The 18,092-nt window shown below is 37.1% G+C and overlaps 1 protein-coding gene across 1 annotated transcript in view; it reads left to right on the top strand.

Moving 5' to 3' along the window:
- tou (bromodomain adjacent to zinc finger domain 2B toutatis) overlaps nt 1-18,092 on the top strand; it is a 914,913-nt gene that overhangs the window by 74,058 nt on the left and 822,763 nt on the right. Inside the window, exon 4 of the mRNA XM_090388865.1 lies at nt 14,965-15,024. The gene's annotated coding sequence lies outside the window, so the exon portion shown is untranslated. The remainder of the gene's footprint in view (nt 1-14,964; nt 15,025-18,092) is intronic.

Below are 18,092 nucleotides of genomic sequence, written 5' to 3'. Positions count from 1 at the left end.
GAAAACTCACTACACTGTTATTATGGGGGACTTCAATGCTAAGGTTGGAAAAAGACAAAACAGCGCAGAAAGGGAAACTATAGGAAATTTTGGAATTGATGAAAGAGGTGAAAGACTTGTGGAATTTGCAGAATCTCAAAGACTGTCAGTAATGAACACTTTTTTCAAGAAAAGGGTGAACAGAAAGTGGACATGGAAGAGTCCAAATGGATTAACAAATAATGAAATCGACTTCATCCTCACTAACAGAAGATATATTGTGAATGCTGTTACTGTCCTGAATAAGGTAAATGTTGGAAGTGATCACAGAATGGTAAGATGTACACTTGATATAGATGTAGGAAAGGAAAGGAAAAAACCGACTCAAGTAAATAATACAAAGGTCTTTGAGATAACAAAAGAGGAGAAAAAGCGCAGTATGTACTGGAACTTAAAAATAAGTTTGAGATTCTGCAGACTGCTCAGGACCAAGATATCGATGAGGAATATTACAACTTTCTGAAAGTCCAAGCTCAAGAAACCGATAGGGAAAAAGAAATCCAAAGAAGAAAAAATTTAGTCAAGAAACATTTGTCATGAAGAACAGAAGACGACAAATGAAAAGCAAGAAAAACAATGAGAGGGAGAAAATTGAGTATACTGAGTTATGCAAATCCATTAGAAAGAGACTCAGAGAGGACATAAGAAGATTTCACACAAGAAAAGTAGAACAAGCATTAAGGGAAAACAAAGGAATTAAATCAGCAGCCACGAGCAGTAATACAGAAAGACAAATGATACTGAAACTGAAGAATAGCGATGGTGTACTTATAAACAGCAGAGAAGGCATAATTCAAATAACAGAAGACTACTATAGAGAATTATACAAGAAGCAGGGGAATGATGCCAGCAGTGGGGAAGATGGATTGCAAAGTAGCAATACATACGACATACCTGATATTCTTCCTGATGAGGTAGAACATGCATTGAAGAAAATGAAGAATCAGAAAGCCCCGGGGGGATGATGAAGTTACTGTAGAGTTGTTAAAATTGGGAGGAAGAGACATAACACAAAAACTGGCAAGGCTCTTCACAAAGTGCATTAGAAAAGGTGTGACGCTTAAGAAGTGGAATAATGCAATCATAGTTTTGCTGCATAAGAAAGGAGATAAATCAAAAATTGGAAATTATAGACCAATTAGCTTGTTATCTCACATCTACAAGTTGTTCACAAGGGTCATTACTAACAGATTAGAAAGAATACTTGATGAGAATCAACCGAAAGAGCAAGCTGGCTTTAGGACAGGATTCTCAACTATGGATCACCTTCAAGTAATATCACAGCTAATGAAGAAAGCAAATGAATATAAAACACCACTATGCCTGGCATTTGTGGATTATGAAAAGGCATTTGACTCCATACAGCATAAGGCAATGTTTCGGGAACTGCAAAGACAAGGCATAGATACCCCGTGTATTGTGATTTTCAAGAAAATATATGAGACTGCTACCTCCTTTATTAGACTAGACAAAGACAGTAGGAAATTTAAAATTGAGAAAGGAGTTCGAGAAGGAGACACAATATCTCTGAAGCTGTTTACTGCTGCCCTTGAGGAAGCTTTCAGAAGATTAGACTGGTCGCAGAAGAGGAGTCAATGTGTACGGAGAGTACCTAAACCATTTACGATTTGCAGATGACATTGTGGTCATTAGCCACGGTCCCAAAGAATTGGAGGAAAATCTTAATCAGTTATGCAGAGTTAGTAAGGATTTTGGACTAAAGATGAATATGGCTAAAACAAAAGTAATGACAAACAAGTATGCCACAGAAAGGGATATAATGATTGAAGGAGCAGTAATTGAAAAGGTGGAGTCATATACTTATCTGGGACAAGTCATTAGCTGTAATAATGATAAATGGCTGGAAGTCAAGAGAAGAATAAATTTTGGATGGATAGCATTCAGGAAATATAGTCACATACTGAAGAGCAATATCCCAGTTTGTCTGAAACGTAAAATAATGAACCAATGTATACTCACCGCCATGACTTATGGAAGTGAAACTTGGGCACTCACCAAAAGAATGGAAGAGAAGCTGAGAACTACACAGCGAAGAATGGAACGAATCATATTGGGAATCAGACTGTTAGATAAGAAGAGAAACACATGGATTAGGCAACAAACTCAAGTAAAGGACATTCTTATCAAAACTAAAGAACTAAAATGGTCTTGGGCAGGACACATCGCTCGAAGACGTGATGACAGATGGACTAAGAAAATAACAGAATGGTATCCAAGAGGAGCTAGAAGAAAACCTGGAAGACAACAACAGAGATGGACAGATGAAATTCATGAGTTTGTGGGTAGTAAATGGATGGCCATTGCACAAAACAGAAGGAACTGGAAAGTTGCTGGAGAGGCCTTCATCCTGCAGTGGATTGAAAATGGCTGATGAAGAAAGTCATATAACGTTGATAGGGGATAAGAAAGTCATATAATGTAAATTCTAACTGCATTGGGATATATATATATTTAGGGTTATTTTGTATTGGAATTTTATTGAACTTGAATAGAAATCATGACTCAGAGCAGCAAAGCAAAAGGCTCAAACTAGTGGAAGTTCTGTGGCTCAGGGGAGAACTAGTGGGGGGGGGTTGTCCTCAGAATCAATCTATTGAAATGCACTGCTTGTTTGATGTTTGTGGAGCAATCAGGAATGGGACATGGTATTGCCAAGGGGAGTGTCTTTGTGTGTGTGTGATGTAAGGAGTGCAAGAAAATCAGGCGCCAACTCGGCATTGTTATGGGCTTATATGAGAGCTTGAAGGACAGGGTGGATGCCCTTGAAGGATTTAAGTTGAGGGCCCCATCAAGCTCTCAGCTGCCCACATCAATGCCAGAGCTTGCACTTGAACATCACGCAACACAGCCGCAACCCCCAAGGCAGAATGTGCTGGTCCCAAAGGAACTAGTTGTTGTAGGTGACTCTATTGTCAGGGAAACGGGGAACATATTGTGCAAAAAGGATAGATGGAACAGGACCAGGACCAGGGTATGTCTCCCAGGTGCAAAGGTTGATGATGTAGGGCAGATATCATCCTTTACGGACAAAAAGGGTGATATTGTTGTACACGTTGGCACTAATGATATTAAGAGTAGGAGATCGGTGGAATTACTTATCAAGTACAGGTCACTGTTCAAAAAAAGCCTTGAATTAGGGTTGAATTTGAAAGTATCTACAATTCTGCCCAGACACGATAGGAGGGAGTATATGATGAGAGCCTTGTCGATCAGTTCGCCCCTGGAGAGAAAAGTCCAAGGCTCAAGGGGTAGAATTTATCTCAGCCTGGTCTGTGCTTATTAACAGGAGAGACTGCTTCTACAGGGATGGGATACACTTAAATAGAAAGGGTGCAAGAATATTTTCTGATGCTATCGAGGCAGAGTTAGATGGGTCGGAAAACTGCTAGCTTCGGGGGAATACACGTACTAATAGATTAACAGTAGCCGCTGCTAGAGGTAAAAGTGATTCTTGCACTACTTCTATTGAAATGCAATTGAGCAGCAGCCTGGAAAGCAAGGCAATGGGAATTACCAGGACTGCTGGGAGTCATAGTGTTACAAGTAAATACATGGGCTGTGTTAGGGTAACTAAAAGTAGAAACAGGTGCATGTATACTTGCATGTACACCAATGTTGGAGTATAGTTAATAAATTCGATGAGCTTGGAGTGCTAGTCAAGACATCAGAGGCAGACATTGTTGGGATATCAGAGACATGGTGTCACACAGACATAAAAAGTGCAGAACTGGAATTTGGGGAGTAGAATGTGTACAGAAAGAATAGAGAGGACAAGAAGGGGGAGGGGTTATGCCATTAGTTAAGGAAGTGCATCCAATTGATGTTGGTTGACAATGCAATGTTGAGTCTTTGGTGTGACATAAGCACTGGGAAAGGAAAAATGAGAGTAGGTGTGTATTATAGACCTAATGAATCTGAAGAGCCTAATGAGCAATTGTGCAGAGAAATAGAGGGCCAGTAAATCAGAGTGTCTTATAATGGGGGATTTTAATTTCCCGGATATTGACTGGAATTTGCGGGTTGGTCACTCACACACTAGCAAGGCTTTTGTGGATTTATTGGATGATTGTTTTCTACAGCAGCATGTTCAGGATGCAACTAGAGGGAGTAATACTCTTGATCTGATTATCAGTAGTGATTCTTCATGCATCAAGAATCTTTTGATAAAGGAACCACTTGGTGGTAGTGATCAAAGTGTGCTGAAGTGGGATTTACTCAAAGAGGTAATTACCATGAAGGTAAAGGGAAGGGTTTTTGATTTCGTAAAGGTGACTACGGTGGTGTGAGACAATATTTTTAAATTCTATACGGTGGAACCAATTGATGATATTACCAACAGCAAATTCAAAATGGGAAGCATTCAAAGAATTAATCTTGGAAGCCACTAGGGTATTCATACCAACAAAGAAATATTGTTCAAGATCCTAAATGGATGTCAGATGAACTAATTAGACATGTGACAGAGAAGAAAAATGCATGGGATACATATAAATTAACATGTGACACAGAAGCCTATGATAGATACAAGCTGGTCTGTAACCATGTTACAAAGGAGGTTAGGCAGGCGAAGGCAGATTACGAGAAATCTTTGGCAAAGGATGCAAAGAAAAACAGCAAAGAGTTCTTTACTTGTGTAAACTCTAGAAGGAAGGGGATGAATCAGATTGGTCCACTTGATCAACTGTTGATGATCCTGCTCAGGTAGCTAACAAACTGAATGAATATTTTGCATCGAAATTCACACATGAGGAGTTATTCAACGAGGGGAATACCAGAGGTGTATTCAACTCTGCAGTAAGCTAGATAATCTTGTAATAACTGAGACTGTAGTCACAAAAGAACTGGATGCAGGGAATAACTTTGATATCATATATTTGGATCTTAGAAAGGCTTTTGATACTGTTGCGCATGGAAGACTGCTGCACAAATTGGAGCAGTGTGGCATTGGAGGCAATTTGCTGCTATGGGTAAAGGGATGGTTGAGTGGGAGAAGACAGAGTGGTAATGAATGGATACTGCTGTTCATGGACTAATGTTATTAGTAGAATTCCTCAGGGTTCAGAGTTGTGTCCATTGTTGTTTTCTGTATTGATAAATGATATTTATTTATTTATTTCGTATGATGTGATCAATACCAGTTTTTTTTTGCTTCCTTCGTGTATTGTGGCCAGGATATCCAACCAATCGGTTGGTTCGGCACTATCGTGATATCCAGCCCGGGCCGGGAATTGAACCCGCAACCTTTGGGTTTCTAGGCAAGCACTTTACCTCCCCGGCTAGCCCTGTCGGCAATGATATTGATGATGGTATATCAGACTTAATGTCCAACTTTGCAGACGATATGAAGGTTGGCAGCGTTGTTAATGACAGTACACTGCTGCTACAGGGTCTAGAAAAGTTGTGCAGATGGGCTGAGAGGTGGCAAATGAAGTTTAACATTGACAAATGTAAAGTACTACATATGGGAAGCAGTAATCCCAGAGTAATGTATCAATTCTGATGTACCACACTGACAGTGGTAGAGAATGAAAAGGACCTGGGGGTAATTGTGCGGGCAGATATGAAGTTTTCTGATCAGTGCAGATGGTTTGCAAGAGTAGCTCATGGTATCTTGTCAATGATATACAGTAATTTTTCTAGCTGGGATAAGGAGGTGATTATCCCCTTGTATAAGGCAATGGTTAGGCCACACCTTGAGTACCGTATGCATGTCTGGATGCCTTATTTTAAGAAAGATGTAGAGCTGTTGGAATGAGTACAGAGAAGGGCAACAAGATTAGTGAATGGAAGAATTGGTTGCTCTTACAAAGAAAGGCTTAAGTTTTGTAAATTACAGAGTCTGGAGACTAGGCACCTGTGAGGTGATCTGATTGAGGTGTATAAAGCCTTGAATGGTTTAAGCATGCTCAATGCTAATGGGATTCTTCCTCTTGCTCAGAATAATCACCTGAGATGGCATAAATTCAAATTGAGGAATGACGGTTGTAGGATAGATGTGCGGAAGTTTGCCTTTAGCCAGCGGGTGGTTGATTGCTGGTACAAAATTCTATCTGTCGTTGAAGTTGATAGCTTAAATGGATTCAAAGCAGAACTTGAGAAACATTTGGAGCGAGTGGATGGGTGAAATAAGGTTTTTTTTTTTTTTTTGGTTGATGCTATATAAGTTTGCATTATGTGCCTTTGCTAATGCTAATTTAAAGGTATTTAAGCTTGTTTCTCCAGTTTTATCTTCCTAATCATTTAAAACTTTGTCATCCTCTGAACATCTTTCCAACGTCAGCTGTTGCGGTAACAAACAAGAATTCTTGATGTGTTTAAGCTTTACTTTGGCTGATGTAATAAAATAAATGCACTTCAATATCATCCTTCTTTCCCCTTAGCTAGCAGTTTCCTTGAAACCTGAGGGTATCATCAATGATTCTGGCAAAAACCCTTGCACTACCTTTGTTGGAACGACTGTCTCTACAAAATAAAATCGTTCCAACTACAAATGCAGGTCACACAGATAAAGTGCCTCCGAAGCCAGGTGGGCAGGAGCAGCAGTGCATAGCACATGCTTCTTGATTAGACTGGGGTTCAATCCCGTGACCATCAAATACGGAGGATGCAGAAAGGTCAGGGAATGACCACCCCATATCCCCGGAGCAATATGGCCTTAGTTGCTAATGCTCCTAAAAACCAAACAACAACACACACAGAGATAAAAATTTCTACCCTAGAGCACTGCTGAGTCCCTGAATTCTTGAGTTAATCTGTGATGCTTTTGTTATATAATTCCTCCTACTGTTTCTGGGCAGGATTGTAGACTCGTACACATTCTGTCATAACCCGCATTTTTTTTCAGAATGGTCCTATGTTTAGCCATCAAATATTGTCTGGTCATTTTCCTATTAAATATGAATGGCCTACACTAATAACAATGCCGTCCCCCTCCCCCCCAAAATCTGACAATTTGTTGGTATCATCATCGGTTGTTGCTTCTGGTAAACAATCTGGTTCTGGTCCAGTAGTCTTTATTACAAAAAAAGTTCCCATGTCCCTGACGTTTGATTGTCGCAATGAAACTAAATCTCCTTCAACCAGAGCACTCAACTGTTCTATTCCAGGACCTGAATTGGGGAGCATCATTTGGCAGGTCACGAGATTTTTGAGTCTCTGATTAGCCCCCAGTTACATTTGTTTCTTGCGCAAGTGCCCATTTCTTCAGTGACTAAAATTCTCCTTGTAATGCACCAAGTTTTAATTTGAGATCAATACACTTCTTACAACAGTTGCAAAGAAAAAAAATTGCCAGTTGAGCTTGTTTTGTCTACTAGACCAACCATAGAATACATTTCACAGGCTATACAAGCAATAAACTCATTACTCATCCCGGAAATGCTTGCAGGCATTTTCATCTGGAAATGTCCGTGTCATTGATGTCTTTGTGGCGCCTCCGTAGCCAGGTGGGCAGGAGCAGCAGTGTGTAGCACACGTTCTTGATCAGACCGGGGTTCGACCCTGTGACCACCAAATATGGAGGATGCGGAAAGGTCAGGAAATGACCACCGCATATCCCCAGAGCAATATGGCCTTAGTTGCTAATGGTCCAAATAAACAAACAAACAAATCCGTATCCCTGCTAGCAAATTCCTATATATCAATGACACGATCCCATAAGCTATTCTTCCTGTTGCACTGCTCAGAAAACTTCATATCTGACTGCACAATTACCCCCAGGTCTTTTTCATTCTCCACTACCTTGAGTGTAGTAATGCACAGTCATTAGCATTAGTAGAGGCATACGATGCAAGAAAGCGAGCTTATGCAGCATCAGCCAAAAAAAAAAAAAAAAAAACCCGCTTCCCTTTCACCCTTCCATTCGTTCCAAATACCTGTCCAGCTCAGCCTGGACAGGTATTTGGAACAAACTTTATTTAGTCTATCAACTTCCACAACAAAAGATGGAAGTCTGTTCCACCAATCAATTATCCGCTGACTAAAGGCAAACTTCCGCAGATCTGCCCTACAACTATCTTTCCTCAGTTTGAATTTATGCCCTCACAGGTGATTATTCTGAGCAAGAGGAAGAATCCCATCAGCATTGAGATGCTCAAACCATTCAAGGGTTTATACACCTCAATCAGATAACCTCGCAGGCATGGGCATCCGCAGAGGGGGCCAAACGGGGCACTTGCCCCTCCCTGGGATCGAGTAAAAAATTCCACAAATTATAATCGTAAAGTGATTGAGATATGTAACCTTACACCCTCGACCATGGGATGCTTTGTCTGCCTTAATTTTATTACGGTTTGGCCGGTTTCAGCCCTCGGCAGGGTAACCATAGAACACGTGTTTCATCTATTACAGCAATAAAACAGACTTCCTGTTTTTGGTTCATCGACTGATATTCCACAAACTTTACCAGAAGTTTTGGAACATTCCGACTATTTCCCTTCTATTAATTCGGCAATAACTATTGGTATGAGATTACCTGTTACGACCTGTACCATTGAAAGAAGTTTCAGCACCTTGAGACGTGTGAAAACATGGTTAAGGTGTCCACTATCTCAGAAACTTGCCTATAAGGTTTATGTATGATTAGTGTGCACAGGAAAAAACTAGAAGAGGAAGCAGTCAAGAAGAAATTTATTGAAAATGTCATCAATAGATTTGCAAGCGATTGACGGAGAATTCAATTCTTATACGATACGTGATTATTGAAATTATTATTATCTATATATATGAAGTTATGTAAAAGAATATAAGAAATAGAAAAGGAGAAAGAGTGACAGAACAGATTAATGCCATCAAATTTATGATTGTACATTACATCTAACAATTTTTTAGTTAATTGTAAGCCGACCGGGCAGTGTTGCCAACTCTTAATAATATTTCCCGCTAGCCGCATACTCAAAATCCGCTATTTTTAGCACTTGACCCGCCAAATTTTTTAAATTTTCATTTGTTTGTACTTTGTAGTGAATAAAAACAAACAAACAAATAGTATATATAAATAGTTATTTATTTTCTGTTTTTAATATAAAATCAATATCTAAAAATCTAAATTAATTTCGAAATTCAATACCTCCTCATCATATGTTTCTTGTGTGCCTATTTTGCGAAGCACTTCTTCAGGTAAAACATAATTTTTACAACACTTTTCAACTCTTTTGAGCCCGTATCGTACTGATAAGATTGCATTAACCGTGCCAACACTCATTCTGTTGCGTGTTTTGTTTTTTACTAGATTTATGTTGCTGAATATTCTTTCCATATCTGCATTGGATAATGGCAAAATTAAAATACCCAATGCAAATTCGCTAATTTCTTTAAATGGATTTTTACCGCTTGCATCTCGATATTTCGAAACTTCTGACCAAAACTTCATTGTATTGTTGATGTTTTCCCATTTAACGAGAGTAATGTTTATATACTATTGCTCAATTTTTTCAATTTCTACTTCAGACAATTTTAAATTTTGTAATAAATTTATCAGTGGTTCTTTTTGTTTCTTTAATATATTGTTAACTGAGATTAATGACATTTTTTCTAATTCTTTTATGTTGTCCGGAAGGCGTTGTTTTAATTGTTGATACAAATCAATCAAGAAATTACGGCATCTCTCTCTTATTGCCATTTCATCTGTTGTTGTTGTGATAAGTTTATTCATTATTAATTCATTTATTTTTCTTTCATTATTTGGTAAAAACATTTTATTGGCAATCATCGACAATAGCATGTTTAAATCATGTAGTAATAATGTAGGATCGGCAGTATTTGATTCAAAAGATTTGTTTACTCTTTGTACTTCAGATAAGATAGGTTTTAAAATAAAAGATATGCTAAATTACTTTCATCTTTGAACATTGAATAAAGAAGTTCTGCAGTATAACATTTGTCAGTCAAACGAGTTATTTCAAAATGGGCTTTTAATTCAATATACTGTTCTAAAATTCTTGTTATAGCAACTTCAATGGATAACCACCTTGTTTGACACGAATGAACTACTGTATCTTTTTCGGATCTGCACCATCGTTTATGGCACTGTATAAATATTTGAATTGATTTTGTCGGCTGGTGGATTTACTAAACGTACGATTTTGCATTGCACGAGGGTTTCTAGGAATACAACTATCGTGCTATACGAGGACTGACTATACTAAGATATTAATACACTGTGGTTATTAGAAATAATTATTACTTATTACTCTTATTGCTCTGTGGTTATTAGAAACGTTGAAAGAGATGTCGGTAATTCGGATCGCATTTCTTGGAAGCCAAACAAATACGATGAAGAAAAATTATCCAATGCCATTCCTTCGCTGTTTCAAAAAAAGGCGTCATTAGAATTTTTTCCACATTTTTAGATTTGATTCAACAATTTAAAGCTATGACCCAATGATCAGGTCGTTTGACCGCGAGCGTAACTACGTAAAATTGTTGGGGTTCTCCTCAGGGAAATCCAGAATAATATAAAACCGATTCTTCGCTTTATAAAAAAAAAACTATGAAATATGATATCTCTACTATTTCAATTATGAATTATTTTTATTGTTAATTAAATAATTAATCGAACAATTAATTTAATATTTCTTAAATGAATATTTCTTAATATAAATGTTACATTGCCAAAATACATAAAATGCTAAACATTTATACTCTTCCCGCTAAAAAATCCGCTATCCGCTATTTCATATTTTTATCCGCTAAACCTGAAGCAATTCCGCTAAATCTAGCGGGAAAACCGCTAAAATGGCAACACTGCGACCGGGCTACAATTTACCCACCCGGCTAGCCGGGTGGGTAAAGTGCCTGCCTGGCAACCCAAAGGTCGCGTGTTCGAATCCCGCCTCGGGCTTGGAACCAAGTACTGCAAAAGCCTTGGGAGGTGCATTATGGCCAAGAAGCCGATGCGCCAACAACTACTAAAAAGGGGGGAAAAAAAAAGTTAATTGTAATACCAACTAGATAAATTGGACAATTTAGCATAAATGTATTATTTTATTTGGTTTTTAGCAGCATTAGCAACTAAGGCCATATTGCTTCCGGAATATGTGGTGGTCATTCCCTGACCTTTCCACATCCTCCGTATTTGGTGGTGACGGGCTCGAACCCCGGTCTAATCAAGAAGCATGTGCTACAAACTGCTGCTCCTTCCCACCTGGCTACAGAGGTGCCATAAATGTATTAGGGGTGCAAACTATACTCATTAGTTCAAAGGGCCAAGTCTAGGTAACCTTAGTTGGACTTCTTTGTTGTACCCTATAAATAAACACATAAAGTAAAATAATATAAAATAGTAAAATTAAAATGATAATATAGCTAATTATAGATATATGGATACATTGAATGGAACGTTAAGGCTAGCTCCACTCAATATATCCCATCAATAATTAGCTGAAGCTATCTGTTTCTGTTTGCCATTTGCCATCTGGCAAATGACAAACAGAAATGAGTATAGTTTGCATCCCTAATACTTTTATGCTAAATTCTCCCTAGTTGGTATTATAATTAACTAAAAAAACTGTTTTATATTTATATATATATATATTAATTCTTGTTTCCTTTATATTGTAAATTCATATACAATATGTGTTTTTATATTGATGCAATACTGTATTCTATAATCTACTTGTTTAATTAAATAATTATTTAAAAAATTAAATAAAAATTTATTGATGTAATTATTTGTCTCTAAGCCCCCCCCCCCCTCCGAGAATTTTCTCTGGACGCCCATGCTCGCAGGTACCTAGTCTCCAGATACTGTAATCTGCAAAACTTAAGCTCTTCTTCGTAAGAGCAACCCATCATTCCATTCACTAATCTTGTTGCCCTTCTGTGTACTCGTTCCAACAGCTCTACATCCTTCTTAAAATGAGGCCTCTAGACCTGTATACAGTACTAAAGGATGTGGCCTGACCATTGCCTTATACAAGGGGATAATCACTGCCTTATCCTGCTAGAAAAATTCCTGTATATCACTGACAAGATACCTTGAGTTACTCTTGCAAACCGTCTGTACTGCTTAGAAAACTTCATATCTGCCTGCACAGTTACCCCCAGTTCCTTTTCATTCTCTACCACTGTCAGTGTACACTACCAGAGAGTTGATATGTTACTCTGGGGTTACTGCTTCCCATATGTAGTACTTTACATATGTCAATGTTAAACTTCATTTACCACCTCTCAACCCATCTGCTCAACTTTTCTTCTTCTGGCGCCTCCGTAGCCAGGTGGGAAGGAGCAGCAGTGCCCGTGACAACCTTTGTATCGTCTGCAGACTTGGACATTAAGCCTGATATACCATCATCAATATCATTTATAAATACAGAAAACAACAATGGACCCAACACTGAACCCTGAAGGACTCCACTAATAACATTGGTCCACGAAGAGCAGTGTCCATTGATTTCCACTCTCTGTCTTCTCCCACTCAACCATCCCTTTATCCAAAGCAGCAATTTGCCTCCAATTTGTGCAGCAGTCTTCTGTGTGAAACAGTATCAAAAGCCTTTCTAAGATCCAAATATATGATATCAAAGTTATTCCTTGCATCCAGTTCCTTTGTGATCACATAGTATCCAATCAAATTGGCCAGACAAGACTTCCCTTAACAAAACCATGCTGTGTCTGAGCTATAACTGAAGTCTTGTCTAGTCCTGCAGTGCTTCTTTAACCAGCCTCCATAAATTTCCCTGGAACAGAAGTTAAACTAACAGGTCTATAATTACTTGTGTCGCCCTTTGATCCTTTTTTGTGAATTGTGGTCACATTTTCACAACTCCAGTCCACGGGTACCTTCCCTGAGTCTAAGGAAGCCCTCATAATTATGGCTAGGAAGTAAGCATGGGTTTGCTTACTTCCTTTGCTGCCTCCGTTAAGATAACTGGATAGATCCGATCCACTCCTGGTGCCTTTTTTATGTTTATAACAGTCGGTGTGTTACTCTGGGGTTATTGCTACCCATATGGAGTACTTTTTATTTTTCAATGTTAAATTTCACTTGCCACCTCTGAGACCATGTGTTAACACATGGTCTCAGAGGTGGCATTAACAACCCTACCAACCTTTGTACCATCTGCAAACTTGGACATTAAACGTGATATACCTTCATCAGTATCATTGATAAATACAGAAAACCACAATGGCCCCAACACAAATCCGTAGGTAACTCCACTAATAACATTAGTCCATGAAGAGCAGTGTCCATTGATTAGCGCTCTCTCTCTCTCTCTCAACCATCCTTTTATCCATTGTAGCAACTTGCCCTTAATGCTGTACTGTTCCAATTCATACAATAGTCTTCAATGTGCAACAGTATCAAATTATAGTATCCAATCAAATTGGTCAGACAGGACTCCCCCTTAACCAACCCATGCTATGTCTGAGCTATAAGTGCAGTCTTGTCTAGATGATCCTAGAATGCTTCCTTAACCAGTAACTCCATTATTTTTCCTGGAACAGAAGTTAAACTAACAGATCTGTAATTAATCGTGTCACCTTTCAATTCCTGATTTGAATTGTGAAATAATATTGTGCGATGCCCCCAAAACCTCTCTCAGGCTCCTTGATTCCATTCAGAAGAGGGCAGTTAGGTTAATTAATGACTCCTCTCTAACGGAGTGTTTCCACTTGCTGTCTCATAGACGTACTGTTTCTTCTGCGGGCCTTTTCTACAGATACTTTCATGGGCACTATTCTTCTGAACGGCTTCTATAATTCCCACTCTTCTCTTTCAAAACTCTTCTCTTTGTGAATTGGGGATACATTTGTTTTATTATTGTTTGAATTATTTGTATTCCAATTGTTGCAAATCAGTAAACTTACGATAAATATATAAACACACATTCTTGGTCTTTTTTTTTTCAGTGAGCCAGTTGTTAAAAAATTTACTAACACGCTACTGCATGGTTGTTTAGTTGTGCTGATGAAGTCATGTTTTATTGTGCTATTACAAACATTGCTATCTTTTTAGGAAGTTTTTCACCAAAATGGAGGACATATTAAGCATGCCAAAATAAAAATTTTCCCTAAGAATCTTAAGCATGAAAATTAATGGTTAAAGAGTTCTGTGTCAATAATTCAAATGTCTCTTTGTATTGATTATTTTGGAAGAATGGTTTAGGTTGAATTCTGATTCCATCAGAACTGATAATTATTTTAAAAATTTCAGCACAATGTTTTTCTGGACCTTTGTGACAATTTGATAGGTTTCTCACACTGGTGCTCTGCAAGCATCATTCGTTGCTTGGAATCCCATGCTGAGGAATAAGTTTTTTACATAACTTATTTACAAGTATTGTCTCTGTAAATATGAGTGAAATCTGTTTTTAAAATTTTTTTTGGATCATTTTTATGTTAATGTAATATTTATGTATGGTAAAATTTGGAAAAATTCACAATTCTTCTGGCACTCCACCAAAATTAGGAAACAATTTGTGGTTTTCTATGGTTTTTTTTCTATGGTTTACTGAAGGTTAAGAAACACTGGATTAAGGCGATTCCCCCTATGCACTTGTCTTTAGTGCACAAGGGAATGGCTTAATTATTTTTACTTGTGTAGTAGTACTTATGAAGTACTTCTACACAAATCCTACCTTAGCTACCCATCATATGAAGTTTTTGTAAACATTCATTGAATACAGTATAGAAATTTTCGATAATCTAACTTTATAGAAATGTAATATAACTTGTTTGTTAAGTGGGTAATGTGTAGGATGTGGAGTGGTTGTAAGAAAGTATGCATTTTAAGTTCACTGCTTTTAAAAGAAGATAATAACAGTTACATTTCTTATTGTAAACTGACATTCAGACATTAGTGTGTAAGCTTGAATGTATCATTTAAAATATGAATTAGCTCTGAATTATAGTTTAAAAATTCATTTTTCATATATTGTAAAATAAGATATCTGTAATTTTCAGGAATGACCAGTAATATTATCCATGGGTGCACACCGGCTGTTACAACACGCAACAAAAACGGTACGTATGTATAAAGTTCTCAGTTAATTGTCTTATTATGTTGTTATTTTTTAAAACATAAGACAATCTTTTTAATTTAATTTTTTTGTTTTATAGAGTTAATACTTTGAATACATAATCTTCCATAATAGTTATTTTTTTGTACACAAACAGTATACAGGGGATTTTTGTTATCTGAGGATAATTGGTTCCCAAAAATTTCACTTAAAATGGGGACCAAATTTCGTATTGTATATTATGTACTTGTACGTAGTGAAAAATGGACTGAAGAAACTGAAAAATGAGAGTTATTTTATTAAATATCTTTCTATACATTAAAATAATTTTCCTCCTAGTGACATTTATTCAGCCAGTGGGATAAGAGTGATGCAGGTTACGTTGTAATACTGTACTTGAATAATACTGAAATATGTAACAGAAGCTTGTTTTACCGTGGTAAAACAAGCTTGTTGTAACATGGTCATGCTAGATAAACCTTGTGCGCCCACTTTGTTTTTCTAGCATCACCATGCCGTACCATTCTCGATTTCCATATGTAATGTATTTATGTATTCATAGCTGAGGAAGAGACATATACAGTAGTTTCTGTATTTTATTTTATCAAAAGAAGCGAGTGCAGCGAGCAGGGGGCGAAACCTTCTAGTTTTTTATTATAATATGTTGAACAATGTAAGGCTAAGTAAAGTTTATTGAAATTACACTTTTTCAGTTTTACTAATAAAGAATGAATCCAGAGTAGTCCCCCCTTCCCTATATTTTTTAAGATAAAATTGTCTCTTAGCATTTAGTTATGCCTTTTAACTTTGAGCTTAACTTTTGCTGCATGATCATGACGAGGGCTGTTCTCACAAAAATATATATTCAAATGCTTGGTCAATTTTCTCAAGGGCTTCATTTAAATCATTAATTTTCAAATTCTTGTAACATAATGAACACTCGGATACTGGGGACTGTGTGTGAGAGAGAATTTTATATATATACAGTAAGTGCTGCTTATAGTGATCGTTGGTTATTAAAATCATCCACTTTATAGTATCAACTTTCAAAGAACTGACTCAATTCAATAAAATGCACTACACTTTCATCATTTATTAGAGTCACATCTTCGGTTATAAGAATCAGTTTTGAAAATGCCTCTCCGATATTTTTCTAAAGCACATTCATTTCTGGAGATCACATTTCTAGAGGTCTCAACTATAAAACAATAAAAAATTGCAGTTTTTGGTATATTAGGTTTTTTGTTGTTTGTACAATCTGTTTTAAACAGTTAGTAAACCTGATCTTATTGCATTTGTGATTTTACTGATAGTTGGAATTCTGCGTGTTTTTACATTATTATGATGAAATGTGCTTTCCCCTTCACTGAAATCTTCAGTCATATAAAAAATAAATTTTCAGAATCTGCTCATTAGTATGCCTGAACTTTGTAAAAGCTTTACTCCGTTATCTCACTTGCATTTGTCGTGTTAGTTTCAATTTGTGCATGCTTTGTTATTGGCTAATGCTTATCTTTTTTACTGCATTTAAAATTTTACTCCCCCCCTCCCCCCACAAATGTCAGTCATTTGGGGTGTAAAAGATAAGTTATAGATTATGGAAACATATGACAACTAACTGGTGACACTGATCACGTTGAAAAGACATGGGTGAACAGGAGTTTAATAATTGGGTGGACATAAATGATGATCTACAAGTTACTTCGTTTAACAGATGAAGAAATTGCCCTATCTGTTACTGATTATTTCACCAACAAGGAAGAGAAGGAAAATGAACATGATCCTGAACAAGCTGGTTTACTTCAGCCAGAGAGTGATACTCGAATATTGGAATAAACTTCTTAGTGCTGTGGAAGCAGTCGAAATAAATTTATGGGAAAATTGGACAAATTATTAGAAGGGATGGACTAATGAAAGTGTTTTTTTTTTTTCCTTCAATGTTTGTTTTGCTGCATGAGTGTCAATACCAATAAATGGAAAATTTTCAAAATTATTAGTATTAGTAGGTGCAAGGGATGAAAAGAAGTAAATCTATGCAGATACTTCAACAGAGTCCGAAAATATTCTCATACTTTATTTTAAAATGTGTCTCAATATGAACAGCAAACAGAGAAGTTTATCTGATATTAAATATTATAAATAACCAATTTAAAAAATCAATCGATTTGGACAAGTATCGCGAAAAGTTGTATCAAATATCATAATTATCAGGGCTGCTGATTCACAAAAAATACTACATATTGGAATATGCATCGAAAATCATGTCATATTAAGACAATTAATTGAGATTTTTTTATATACACAGCATTTCAAAAACATTTTTTACAACTTTGAAAGAGTATGCAAATTTATTTAAAGGAAATACATAATATTTTGAAATATCAGAATGTAGCAATGCACTTCAAGTATAATGCACGTCTACCCAATACTACCACCGTGAGCGCTCCTGGGCAGTTGAGATCACGATGGGGACTTTCACAGGAGTAGAGTGGGTTCATTGTGTGTTTTGGCTTGAAGAAACAGTCTGCTACACTAGTTCAAAGAAAGTTTTGCACTCATTATCGCAAGGAACCTCCCAGTAGATCTACAATGTACACATGGTACAAGAATTTTCTTGAGACCGGATGTTCTGTGTGACATGCCAAGTCAGCCAATCCGCCATGTGTTCCTGACGATGTTGTGGAAAGGGTTAGAGATAGCTTCATTCAAAGTCCACAAAAGTCAGCATGATGTGCATCTCAGGAAAGTGGTATTCCACATGTAACTGTGTGGCGAGTGTTACAAAAACATTTACACTTAAAGGCACACAAATTATCCATCGTGCAACACCTTACGAATGCAGATGAGCTGGTTCACAAGTTATTCTGTATGGAAATGTTGCATAGATGATGAGAGATTTGTGGACTCCATAAGTTTCAGTGATGAAAGCACATTTCATGTCACTGGTAAAGTCAACACCCACAATTGCAGGATTTGGAGCACCGAGAATCCACTTGCCTCCCTGGAACATGTTCGTGACAGTCTAAAGGTGAATGTGTTTTGCGCCCCCTCAACAAAGAAAAAGTGTACGGC

The sequence above is a fragment of the Mastigoproctus giganteus genome, chromosome 14, assembly GCF_048544385.1.
Source record: "Mastigoproctus giganteus isolate SK-2022 chromosome 14, ASM4854438v1, whole genome shotgun sequence".
NCBI lineage: Eukaryota > Metazoa > Arthropoda > Arachnida > Uropygi > Thelyphonidae > Mastigoproctus > Mastigoproctus giganteus.
The sequence above is the reverse complement of the archived record's forward strand: the minus strand, read 5'-3'. Positions and strand labels throughout refer to the sequence as shown.